The sequence below is a fragment of the Scyliorhinus torazame genome, chromosome 17, assembly GCF_047496885.1.
Source record: "Scyliorhinus torazame isolate Kashiwa2021f chromosome 17, sScyTor2.1, whole genome shotgun sequence".
NCBI lineage: Eukaryota > Metazoa > Chordata > Chondrichthyes > Carcharhiniformes > Scyliorhinidae > Scyliorhinus > Scyliorhinus torazame.
The window spans coordinates 152245344-152254249 of NC_092723.1; the positions used below are offsets into that span (position 1 = coordinate 152245344).

At 50.9% G+C, this 8906-nt stretch overlaps 1 non-coding gene across 1 annotated transcript; it reads right to left on the bottom strand.

The window, feature by feature from the left end:
- Positions 1 to 3447: 3447 nt before the first annotated feature.
- trnaf-gaa (transfer RNA phenylalanine (anticodon GAA)) lies at positions 3448 to 3522 on the bottom strand. Its single transcript has one exon. It is a non-coding gene; the product is annotated as a tRNA-Phe (tRNA).
- Positions 3523 to 8906: the final 5384 nt, after the last annotated feature.

The window sequence follows — 8906 nt, forward strand, 5'->3', positions numbered from 1 at the left end:
GGGGAGGGGTGGATATGGGGGAGGGGGGATATGGGGGAGGGGGATATGGGGGATATGGGGGAGGGGGGATATGGGGAGGGGGGATATGGGGCGTGTGGGGGGGATATGGGGAGGGGGATATGGGGGAGGGGGGATATGGGGGATATGGGGGAGGGGGGATATGGGGAGGGGGATATGGGGGAGGGGGATATGGGGGAGGGGGATATGGGGGATATGGGGAGGGGGGATATGGGGGAGGGGGTATATGGGGGATATGGGGGGATATGGGGAGGGGGGATATGGGGGAGGGTGGATATGGGGAGGGCGGATATGGGGGATATGGGGAGGGGGGATATGGGGAGGGGGGATATGGGGGAGGGGGGATATGGGAGAGGGCGGATATGGGGAGGGGGGATATGGGGGATATGGGGGAGGGGGGATATGGGGGAGGGGGGATATGGGGAGGGGGGATATGGGGGAGGGGGGATATGGGGTAGGGGGGATATGGGGGAGGGGGGGATATGGGGGATATGGGGGAGGGGGGATATGGGGAATATGGGGGAGGCTCACCCTGCCTGCTCTGACGAGGTCGTTCATAGTATAAAAACCAAGGTAAACTCAGTAAATTGTGACGGTAATAGTTTCCATTTTAACTCAGCTGGTTTAAAAAAAACAGAATTTCCTGCAGAAATAGCGCCATCGCCCTTGAGCGTCTTCAAGAAACCCATCATAGTTCATTTGAATGGGGCATATACATCCTGTGGTATTTTTCTCAACTTCACCAAATCCGATCCTAATTTTTACTGCCAGTGTGTGCGGTATGCGCAGCGGAGCTCAAGGTGAATCCAACTTCGAGGAGGCCTTTTGTCTGCTGGAGCTGAAGATTTGTTTGACTTTTCCTGCATTGAGCTTTTAGTTGATATTTTGGAAGTTTTGTCAAGAGTTCTGCTGCCCTATTTAGTCAACTATGTGGAGAGCACTGGGAACATGGATTTTTCAATGATACAAGGCCTGTAAGAGAAAGAGAAGGAGCACATGGAAGTCCTTAGAATGAGGCATCGTCTTTTCCCTAAAGGCACATACATTCAGCAGGCTTTTCCTGAAGATAAGAAGGTCTTAATTAGGTTTCTCAACACATCATTGCCTCAGAAGGCTGAACCCTCTGGAGGCTATTGAGGAGATATGTCAATCATTGGGTGGAAGGGCACTGGAATGCTTTGAGGAAGTACAACTTGTCAAAGAAATAGACAGTTGTCTTCAATGTATTCACCCCATGATTGTGAGTGCTGCAGATACAGATGCCTTTTACGCCCAGCTTTAATTAAAACTGTCGTGCACTCCTTCTTCCCTGATTTAGCTGCATGATGTAATCCTCCTTGTAATCACTATTCCCTGCACAATAACCCTGACTTAAAATCCCTTCCCAACAATGTGAACTTTTACTTTCTGCCACAGCGGGAGAAGATAGTGCAGAACTGTTAGAAATGAATGCCATGTACAACAGGGACAATCTCATCAGGCCACTGTGCTGAACATTAACTGTGTCACTAACTACCCTCTAATCTTATATATGTGCAGACATGGCAATCAAATTTCAATTTGTCTGGACCTCAGTCCTCAGGAAGCTGCACCCACTCAGAGTGGTTGTGGGTCAAATTTGTTTCAAGTTTGTTTCTACTCCTGCTCATCTTAGTAACAGCATTGTCAGCGGCAGTAATAGCACCACCTTAATCTGGGCTGTCCGTTTTCTGCTTGAATAAATTGTTGGTTTCCCCCTTTTCTTCATTCAGCTACCGAACTACTTGTTTCTGTGGGCTGGATTATATATTCCACCATCAGCAGGGCTTGAGGCTGAAGGGGTAGACATAAGATCCAACCACCTACCCACCTGTCCCTGCCCCACTAAATTATTAAGGGGGGTGGCAGAGCTGTCAGGTGGCCTGCCTGCCCTTGGGCCTACTGAGACCCTGAAGTGACCATCCCATCACCACAGGTATTATATCCAGGGCCGAGAGGAGGCCCACGCAAGTCCGGAAACCCAGCAGCTTTAGCTGTGTGGGCAGGTGTTGGGCAGTAAGGGTGGATGGGGGGGCTGTCCTTTCCCCTGGGACCATCAGAATCATTCCCATCCTTTTAACCTTCATCCTGCTCCCAGTTTCTGAAACCCAAACCCCGGTACCCCCCTCAACCCCATCGCTGGGGCCACCCATTGAGAGTCCTTGAGGTGGCGGATCCCTGTAGTGCATGCTTTAGGCTTCGATATAGATGTAAGTCACTGTTGTTTCTGTTGAACAATCAAAAGTTATTTTTTTCTGCCTGTGGAAGTGGACAATCGGGATTGGAATATGTCCCAAAATGTCGCACTAATCTTGTGAAATGTTTTGCTGATCACAGCACGCAGAAGGTTATAAATTTCAGATTATTGGAGCTGCAGGTTTGCCTGTGGAAATTGCTTTTTGCTGTGAATACAAATACGAAAGAGATGGAAGGGATTCTGAATTTTAACAGCAGCTTTAATCAGCATGAGTGGTAATTTGGATGCATGCTCCCAATTTCTTCGAAGATTAAACTTCTGCCCCCACCCACCCGTGGTGTGTTTTCCAGCAGCGGAGGCAGCTCGCCATTGCCCACTGGACAGATTTTCCTGTCCCACCGATGTCCATGGCGTTTTGCGTGGCTAGCACACCCCACCACCAGGAAACCCGCACGGGGTGGGGGGGGGGGGGGGTTCCCGGCGGGAAGGGCTGGAAAACCCTGCTCCCTGTTCCTTATTAAGTTAAATATGGCATTCACCTAATTGGCCTTTAAGGGGGACAGTTCCATTTTCTGGAATTTGCATTAATTTGGTGCAGTTTGATAGATAATTAAATCCGCTTGCACGTCCTTCCAATTTCTAAACAAAAAGGTATGTTCAAGTGAAAATGCATGCAACGAGGAAACCTCTGCAACATTCACTAAAGTCTCAATGTTAGTGTGAGTTGGGACCTGGGACCACTGTGAATATGGCAAACAACCGTGCATCTCTTCAGTCAATCAGATGGAGGAATCCTTACTGAGGCTTGCGGAGCCAAATATCAGCAAAGACCGATAGCGGGATTGGCATGATGGTGACTGTGGTATTATCAGGTATTGCAGTACCCGAGAGGCTGAAGTTCCATTGGTTAAACCTGGGGGTTTACCATTGGCTGTATAGTATGTAGCTCCGCCCTGATAGACGGGGTATAAGAGTCAGTGCCGTCCCAGCAGCCCTCATTCTGTACCTGAGCTGCTGGGGAACAGTTCTAGTCTATTAAAGCCTTCAGTTGTGCTACAACCTCGTTTTAGCAGTTATTGATCGTGCATCAATTTAATAGATTACACTTAAGTAGAAAGGATGGATCTCTGAATCAAGCTGGAGTGTCTGCAACTTTTTAAAAAAAAATTCTGGGCGACGTGCCAGATAGCAAGGCAATGCAGCACCTGGTGCAATGGCGAAACCGGGGATTGAACCAGGGACCTTTAGCTCTTCAGTCTAACGCTCTCCCAACTGAGCTATTTAACGCTGGTCGATGCGGTAGCCAGGTTGTGTGGACGAGACAGGTCGATGGTCACTGAGGCGAGTCGCGGCTGGTCGTCGCTGGTGTCGGATGATGGGGTGCCCGGGTCCTGGGATGCTGGTGGTGCCCATGTGCCGTGAAGGAGACAAGATGGCGGCACCTGAAGATCTTGGGGAGGTCAAAATGGCAGCGCCCACGGGCCGCACATTGTGGGTTGAAAAAGATGGCGGCGCCCATGGGCCGCACGTGTTGCGTGGAGGGGAAGATGGCGGCGCCCACTGGCCGAGCTTGGTCTGAGGGGGAGAAGATGGTGGCGCCCAATGCCCGCGCATGATCTGAGGGGGGAAGATGGCGGCGCCCACTGGCCGCACGTGGTCCGGGGAGGTGAAGATGGCGGTGCCTATTGTCTGTAAACGAGGGGGGTGGGGGTGATAGCGGCGACTGCGCGGGCCTGGCACACCGCAGCGAAGTGCCGCTTCTTACCGCAAGCCTTACAAAGGGCAGCGCGGGACGGGCAGCGTTGGCGGGGGTGTTTCTGCTGGCCACAAAAGTAACATCGGGGACCCCCGGGGTTCGCTGGTGGCGCGTGGCGCAGGCGTATTGGCTGGGTAAGGCCCCCGCTCGGGCGGCCGTCTGTGGGGTCTACGATGCGTAGGAGGGGTGGGCCGCGCGGCTGGGGGTGTAGGCCTGGATATTGCACGAGGCGACCGTCATAGAGAGCGCTAGATTCTTTGTCTCTGTGAGATCGCGCGTGGCCCCCTCTCGAAGTCGCTGGCGTATGAGGTCCGACCCCAATCCCGCATAAGGAGGTTTGAATGTTCCGTGGCCGTAATGGCCTGACACAGTCCAGGACTAGTGGGATTAGGGCCCGCCAGAAGTCTTCTATGGACTCACCAGGGAGTTGAGAGCGAGTGGCGAGTATGTGCCTGGCGAAGAGCGTGTTCATCTTCTGGGCGTAATTTTCTTTGAGTAGCGTCATGGCTTTGGCGTAGTTTGGCGTGTCCTGGAACAGCAGAAAGATGTTGGAGCTCAACCTCGAGTACAGTATCTGCATTTTCTGAGCCTCCGGAACAGGGCTGGGCACCGAGTTGATGTACGCCTCGAAACAAGCGAGCCAGTGCTGAAAGTCCTTTTTGGCGTCGCTTTATTGTGGATCCAGCTTCAGGCGATCCGGCTTGATACGGAGGTCCATCTTCTGAAAATCTTAGAGCAATAAATTGATGCACGATCAATTGCACAAAGACGAGAGTTGAATACAACTGAGGCTTTATTGCTCTAAGATGTGTGGCCTTCCACAGCAGCTGGCGAAATGGCTGCTGCACGGAGGACACACATATTCATACTCCGTCTACTGGGCGGAGCCAGCAGGCAGGGACTACCGTCGTACCTGTAGTACAGGTCCTACCATACATCACCTAATATAGGTGCAACAGTGGTTTACCACAAGGGGGAATGAGGACTATGGGAGGGTGAGAGTAATGGGGGAAGAGGGTACGATGATTGTGGACGGCACTGCTGGACGTGGATGGGCTGCGGCACGGAATGGTGCTGGGCAGGGTGGTGCCAGGAGCATTCTTGTGGGGCGATGGGGGGGCGGTTCGGGGATCCAGTTCCAAACCACCTGTGTGGCCCACGTGAGGCCTTTGACCTTTTTACGGTACTGGGTGCTGGTCCTTCTGGCCACGCTCCCCGACCTTTTTAAAAAATAAATTTAGAACTCCCAATTCTTTTTATCCAATTAAGGGGCAATTTAGCATGGCTAATCCACCTACCCTACGCTTCTTTTCGGGTTGTGAGGGTGAGACCCACGCAGACACAGGAAGAATGTGCAAACTCCACATGGACAGTGACGCGGGGCCAGGATCGAACCAGGGTCCTTGGCGCCATGAAGCAGCAGTGCTGACCACTGCACCACCTTGCTGCCCACTCTCTCCGAGCTGACGGCCGCTGCCACTTCCTCCCATGCAGCATTGGCTGCCCTGTGGCTGACCCTGTGAGACCCTCGGGGGAACAGGGCTCCCATCTGGCCTTGACCGCATCCAATAATCTGCCCTAGGTCGGCATCCCCGAATCATGGGGCTGGTCTTCTCGGAGGCTTGGCTGCGAGCTGAGTGCGGTTGGCTGTGTAGGATTGGTTTAAGTGCTGCTTTTCCTTGTTAGCAGGGGGCTGGCAAGCACGGTCCCAGTGAATCAGACGAGGGACCATCATTTGCGGCGTGCAGCCCGTGGGGCATCGTTAAGTGGATCAATTAATGTTTTATAGCGGGGAAGGCCTCACCGGTCAAAGCATCGGGAAGTTTGCAGCAATTTTCACTCTATCACATTTAGAGACCTTTTGGTTAAATCGCGCCAGCGCCCAAAAAGGTGACAGTGGTTAGATAGCAGTGGGAACTGCCAGCCCAACCCGTCACAAATAACACTTAGAAAGCTTTCCGTTTGATTGTGTCCCCAGTGTCTGATAGGCAGCAGTTTTGTTCTATTTTGTCCTGCAGAAAGAGAAGCAATGAGGTAGTGATGGCTGTTGAAAAGACGAGTGTGTATGTGCAGGTTTCATGTGTATCCTGTGTGGGCGAAGAATCAAGTTCTAAGCAGAATGCAGAGCTTTTCAATGAAAAGAAAGTGGGTGGAATAAGAATGGAGGAAGCAGTGATCAGTGATAAAATTGTTTGTCATTTACCAGCTGGGTGAGGGCAGAATGCTGTTAGAGATTGTTGTGAAGGCAGCAAACAAGAGTAAGTGTGTGACTGGAATGAAGACAAGTGGCTCAGTGCCCACATGATTAGGAGAGAAGGATGATGCAAAGGTGGAAATTGTAGAATGCAGTAAGAGGAAAGCAGTGCCTTCATCAGATGCAATACAGATAAATGGGAGTATGAAGACCTAGACTTAGTTGTGTTGGACTGGTCGGGTCAGTAAAGTTTCCTGCATTGAATCTAGGTTCTGTTAGTGATGCTGACCTCCGACCCTGGCCTGCAGCAAATATCATAGAATCATAGAATCACTCCAGTGCAGGAGGAAGCCATTTGGCCCATTGAGTCTGCATCGACCTTCTGAATGAGCACCAACCAATGCACCAACCAATGGAAGATGAGTGGTTGGACCTAAGCGTGCTCAAATTTCTCCATGAAGTCACTTGCAAAGCATACGAGTATGGCGGAACCTGTGAGAAGGTGAAAAGTGTTGTCGATCAGAGAGAAGGTGAAGTTGACCGGTCAAGTGGAAAACTATGGCGTAAAAGAGAAAGTGGGCATTGTTAAAGGGCGGAAGTTACCGCCATCAAGTGTGCCCACCATTCTGACAGCCAATGAAAACATCTTCAAACAGTTCAACAAACACTCTCTCCAGCAAGGAAGAGGATGAGAACGGTTGCACATGCTGACGCCAAAGAGGCTCCATATTTTTTATTCACCACTGAATCAGGACCATACAGTAAGATGCATTACCGGGTTACATGGAGACATATTCAAATGGAATATTGGGTCTCCTCAGTTATCACAAAATTCTGCTCAACCTGAATTTGAGAGCTGCGCCCCTGGGATTTGACTCATGGAGAATTTACTGTATTTCTATATTTCTTGTTTTTTTTAGTATTGAAGACTAGATTAAAACTGTATGGTGTGCAGCTTTGATCTCTCTAAAAACAAATTTTGACGGAAGGAGAGCCTGTAGATTAATTCCAGAACTAAGGGAATGAAGCTATGATGAGTGTTCAGCTATGTGGGGATTATTCTGTTTATGAAGTGATTTGATAGAAGTGCTGAAGATTGAGAGGTTTGGAGCATGTAGTTACAAATCTGTGCTATTCCTGTGCAGTATGGTATCGATTTCCCAAATTCTTTCTGTCATAATTAACAGACAATGGGTGCAATTTGGGGCAGCACGGTAGCATTGTGGATAGCACAATTGCTTCACAGCTCCAGGGTCCCAGGTTCGATTCCGGCTTGGGTCTCTGTCTGTGCGGAGTCTGTACATCCTCCCCATGTGTGCGTGGGTTTCCTCCGGGTGCTCCAGTTTCCTCCCACAGTCCAAAGATGTGCAGGTTAGGTGGATTGGCCATGATAAATTGCCCTTAGTGTCCAAAATTGCCCTTAGTGTTGGGTGGGGTTACTGGGTTATGGGGATAGGGTGGAGGTGTTGACCTTGGGTAGAGTGCTCTTTCCAAGAGCTGGTGCAGACTCGATGGGCCGAATGGCCTCCTTCTGCACTGTAAATTCTATGATGAATTGAACCGCCTCATGGCACCCGACTCGTTGACGCAACAAGGCTGTTAAATATCACGAAAGGCCTCTCGCAAGATTTGCGACGCTCAGAGTGCCTCACTAGATCCAATGAGGTCTTGCGAGATGTCGCGATATGGTTCTTGACCAGTGAGGGTAAGATCCAAATTAACATATTTAAGTGAACCATTAGGCTCATTTAAATATATTGGAGCCTGATTCTCCTGAGGCCCGGGAACTAACACCCGCGACTGGGAGACCTCGCCATGCCGTCATTTAGCACTGTTCCACACAAATGGCATCTGGGGAGATCTCCCAGACCTTTGGAAGCCGCTGGATGGTCGGGCTCTGGGCAGGTGATACCCTGGCACTCCTGCTGGCACCCTGGCACTGCCATCCTGGCATCATGGCACAGCCACTCAGGCACCCTGGTGCCCAGGTGCCTGGTTGCCCGTGCCAGTACCAAAGTGCCCGGGTGCCAGGTTGCCCATGCCAGGGATCAGGACCTGGGGTGCCATTAAGAGGTGGGGGTGGAGGGAGAGCTCGAGGACCCTTAAAAGGCGAGTTTTGACAATGGAGAGGGTTCCGGAGGCTGAGTTCATCTGTGTACGGAGTGAGGTAAGTGCAGCCTCGGTCGGGCGCTTCTGACCGAGGTAAGAAGAAAACCACAGAGCCCCATTTAAAAGCAGGGTCATTCTCGGTGCTGCTTGGCCCAAGATCGCAAGAAACTGCAGAGTGTGGTGAACTCAGCCCAATGCATCACACTAGCTTGCCACCCCCACATTGATTCTGTCTACACCTCCCACTGCCTCAGGAAGTCAGACAGCATTATCAGAGACCCCTCCCACCCAGGCATTGCCTTCGTCCAGACCCTTCCATCAGGCAGAAGGTACAGAAGTCTGAAGACCTGCACATCCAGACATAGGAACAGCTTCTTCCCCACAGCTACAAGACTCTTCAACGATATCCTGACCACCATTTATTCCTCAACCAACGTCACTAAAACTGATATTCATAGTATTGCTGTCTGTGGGATCTTACGTTTTTTACTTTTGCTCACATTGGCTGCCTGTATCTCGGCAGTGACTATACTTCGGAAGTATTTTACTGGCTGTGAAGTATTTTTCCCTGAGCAACAAAAGTCTCTGTATAAAGACCAACTGCACACTTGATG